This window comes from Nansenia antarctica (assembly GCF_963989245.1).
Source record: "Nansenia antarctica genome assembly, chromosome: 3".
Lineage (NCBI taxonomy): Eukaryota > Metazoa > Chordata > Actinopteri > Argentiniformes > Microstomatidae > Nansenia > Nansenia antarctica.
The window spans coordinates 83220137-83224480 of NC_137688.1; the positions used below are offsets into that span (position 1 = coordinate 83220137).

At 45.3% G+C, this 4344-nt stretch overlaps 1 long non-coding RNA gene across 1 annotated transcript; it reads left to right on the forward strand.

The window, feature by feature from the left end:
* The first annotated feature begins 1090 nt into the window (after window positions 1-1090).
* Window positions 1091-1669, forward strand: LOC308153333. The gene is made up of 3 exons (XR_013937362.1): window positions 1091-1216; window positions 1336-1451; window positions 1571-1669. It is a non-coding gene; the product is annotated as an uncharacterized lncRNA (long non-coding RNA).
* The last annotated feature ends 2675 nt before the right edge of the window (window positions 1670-4344 follow it).

The window sequence follows — 4344 nt, forward strand, 5'->3', positions numbered from 1 at the left end:
ACCTAACTGTATCGGTTGCTATTCACAATATTCATACTTCCTTTAAATGAATCAGTTGAGACAGTTTACAGAACCAAACATGTAAAAGATCCAGTGCAGAGTTCTGTACTGCTGAAATGTTACTTCAGATTTAGAGTTTTCCTTGAACCCATGTATGGTCTGTCTCAACTTATTCTTCTTTTTAAATCATGAATCAGTAAATGAAGACTGACAATTCTACTACCATTTAATAAAGTATGAACACATTTTTAATGTCACCTCTTTCCTTACTATTTCAGGTTATATTGAAGGACTCATGCCCTGTGGAGCTTATACATACACAGTGCTCCTGTGTCGCTGGTACAACATTATGTAACCTGGCCCGGTTTATTATCCTAACAGGCTCGATCAGACCAGAAGCTGGATCAGACCAGAAGAATAACGTTACCTAAAGGCGGCTACACACTAGACGACTTTTCAAGTTGTAACATCGCTGAGCCTCTCACACTAAACGACCGTCGTGCTGGTGTCCGTGTCGCAGAGGCCCGCAGACGTCGCAGCACAGCGCAGACTACAGGATGTGGCAACGACGGGGGCTCACAGACTACAAGATTCTTCACTTGGTCAGGACGATTCGCCAAGCTGTAGTGTCGCGATATCAGCACATGATGACGAGACGTTGACAGCTGTCAAAAAAAGATGGAGCTCGAAACGCAACAGCAATTAGCTGCACTTGTTGCATGTGCATTCATTTGCTCAGAAAAACCGAAAAGGAAAAGGGCCAAACGTAGAATTTGGACGAGAGAGTGGTTGGTGATACGTGGACAACGTGTCAGTTCTGCAGAGAGTTGGAGGTAAGTCCCATTGAGAAACGGTATGTTTAGCAAGACTGGCCTGTTTAAATAGCTTGCTAGGTTGTGTAGCACTAGCTGACTAGCTACTACTATTTGAGAATATGACGTGTTATTAGAGCAAACATTACTTTGTGCATATTTGCCAGCTGACATTTTTAGCTCTAATAGGCTATATATTGTGCTCCTCACCCCCTCCCTCCCATCTTCCCAATAATAGATGAATGATAGGACTGGGTTCAGGGAGCTGCTACGGATGACAGAAGATGAGTTTGATTACCTGCTGGGGAAGGTTGTTTGCCTCATCACAAAGCAGGACACCAAGATGAGAAGGGCAATTACTGCAAGAGAGCGTCTGTCTTTGACCCTTCGATTTTTGGCAACCGGTGGGTAGGCCTATATCATAACAATTTCACATTATCATGTTATAATACTGTAGCATATTATAGCCTACATTTCAAATGTGTGCATTATATGTTGGCTGAACTTTTGTTTTCTCATGAAGGTGAAACCTTCAAATCACTCAGCTTCCAATACCGAATTGGGAGCAGCACTGTGTCCAGCATTGTTGTGGAGACCTGCGAAGCCCTGCATCTGGTCTTGAAGGAAGATTTCCTGACGGTAGGCTTTGGTCACCACACACCATTATAGACATACATACAGTAACCCTGTGTTCTAAATCCTACAATACAAACCTGTTTTTCAGTTCAATCTAATATTCTCCTCCCTTTTATCCTCAGACACCAGCATCGGAAGCTGAATGGCGAGCAATTGCCAAAGATTTTGAAGATAAATGGCAGTTTCCGCACTGCCTTGGTGCCCTCGACGGCAAGCACATCTACATACAACCCCCAAAGAGCAGTGGTAGTATGTATTACAACTACAAATCAAGGTTCTCTGTCCTCATGGCTTTTTTCTCATTGACATTTTATTGTACAGATCTTTCTTTCAAAACTCAAAACATACCTGAATAAAAAATGGCACAGCAACAAAACTATAATACAATACATTGTATAATACTATGAAACTATAATACAATACATTTCAGAGTCCTGGGCATCATACAGCAGTGTCATGATGTTTCTTTTGACCCTTGTTTTGATTGATCGGTCTTTTATTTGCCTAAGTTCAGTTGCAACCTGATTTCCAAATGAAGCCTCTGGATCATCGCGCTGCTTGGCACCGATAGCCAGGACTCTTGACGACATCTCCTTTAAGGTAGCAAGCTTCTGGAGCTCGATGTCAAGCTCTGTGAGTTTCTCTTTGCAGCGTTTCTTTGAGGGCATCTTTACAGGCAAGCTGGCAGTGGATGAGGCGGGAGGCTGATGACTTTCCTCACCATCTGAATCAAGAGGGGTACCAGGTCGTGATTCAGGCATGATGGCTGACGTGTCAACTGATGCCACAGATCTTGATGAAGTCTCCGACATGTCACCCTGGACATCATGTTCCTCTTCATCCAGCATGTCTCGGATTGACCCGCCAAGCTAGAATAGGAGGGAGAGAAAAAAGTGTAATATGCCATCAAATGCTACATTCACGTCAAGGTGACCGTGCAGACATGTGAAAGAAGTGTTTTGTGGTTCACGAGAGCTCTTGCTATTGTGTAGATTTTATACCAAGTGATGTTCTTTGAAATGCATCACTTTGTGTGACATCTCAGCAAAAACAAGAGATATCCCTTGAACCACAGAACGCTTGTTTCACATGTCCACACAGTCACCTCATGCAGAACACAGAGGTATAGGCCTATGTTACTTACGGTGGTCTCACTTGGGCGGTGGACAACATGTTTTTTGAGGAAGTCCATGATCCTCAAAAGCCAAGACTGCCTGGGTGTTGGATTCTTGGTCCCACTCCCACTTGCCTGTGGTTTCAGCAGACGTGTATATTGGGTCCTCAAAGATGTGGCCCTGGTCTTCACCTTCTCAACTGAAAAGAAAAAAAAAACATTACAAGAGGTATTGTCATTGTATTTGCATGCATGAGCGTTATGAACATAATTATGTTCCATCATCAGCCAAGTGCTCATTTCAAACAGAAGAACGGACAATTGGGGCACAGACATTTCTTTTAATGCACACGCTCCCTTGCCCTCCCTCCCTACCTCCCTACCTCTGTCTCTCCCTCCTCCATCTCTCTCCCTCCCCCCCCCTCCCTCTTCCCCTCTCACTCCCTCTCTCCCCCCTCCCTCCCTCCCCCTCCCTCCCTCTTCCCCTCTCACTCCCTCTCTCCCCCCTCCCTCCCTCCCACTCCATCCCTTTTCCTCCCTCTCTATACAGCTTCTACCCCAGGGCCATCCAGGCCCTGAACACAGCAAAGACCTAGGTTCTGGGCCCTGGACAGTCTGGACGGATTGATGGCAGCTGCTGGACTGAAAAAATCAGGTGTAGTGCTGAGGCACAAATATGTACATTTCTAGCCTGCAAACTGTGACACTTTAAATGAATGTGCAATAACACTATGTGCAATATGACAACCCTAGTCGTCTATCTGTACAGTATAGTATTGTGGATAGTGTACAGCCTTTATTTATGTAAACCAGCTCCTTCCCTTCTTGTGTTTTTTTTTCTTTTTTTCTTTTTCTTTCCTAGCACCAGGGGAGCCACCCCTCCTAAATTTCGTTGTTTGGTACCTGTACTATAGCAATGACAATAAAGACCATTCATTCATTCATTCATTCATTCATTCATTCATTAATAATATTGTTGTTAGCTGTTTCAGCTGGACTTTATTTTCAGGCAAGCTGGGGTGGATAGCTGACATGTCAACTGTTGTTGTCATAGATCTAGATGTAGAGGTGGACATGTCTGACAGATGTAATAGTGAGACCATTTCTCCAACCCTGCGGGGCTGCAGGCTCGAATAGCCTCCTGCTCACGTGAAGCTATAGACTAGTGTTTAGCGAGTTTCGCTAGCTAGCTTGTTAGCTCACCTGGTTGTTGTAGGATCGTAGCAATTTCTCTCCAGCTCTTCTCTTTTTCGAGACGGTTGTGGAAGTCTGGGCAAGACAAGTCGAACAGGCACTGATGGTCCTGCCACAGTTCCGTGAGCCTTCCTTCCATCTGTTCACTCCACCGAGTGCTGAAATGAACTTTTTTTCTCTTCGGAGCCATTTCTACTTTCACGCCTCCTCTAATTTCCTCGGCTGTGCTGTCCACCTCCCCGCTGCATTTCCTCGACCTCTCATTGGCTGTGCTGTCCACACGGGGCGTTGCCCATCTCAGACTAGCAGAATGTAGATTCCGTCGGCCGATGAAATGAAACATGTTTGAAAAGATCTGGAGCCCTGCGACGGCCCTAACGACGGGGTAGGCGGTCCTCCAATATGGAAGGCTATGCCCGCAAAAAACGGCTCGTCTCCACACGTGATATTTTATGGAAGGCCATGCCCGCAAAAAACGTCTCTGAGCCTGTCACATTAAACGTCTCTGAGCCTGTCACATTAAACGTCTCTGAGCCTGTCACATTAAACGTCTCTGAGCCTGTCACATTCAACGTCTCTGAGCCTGTC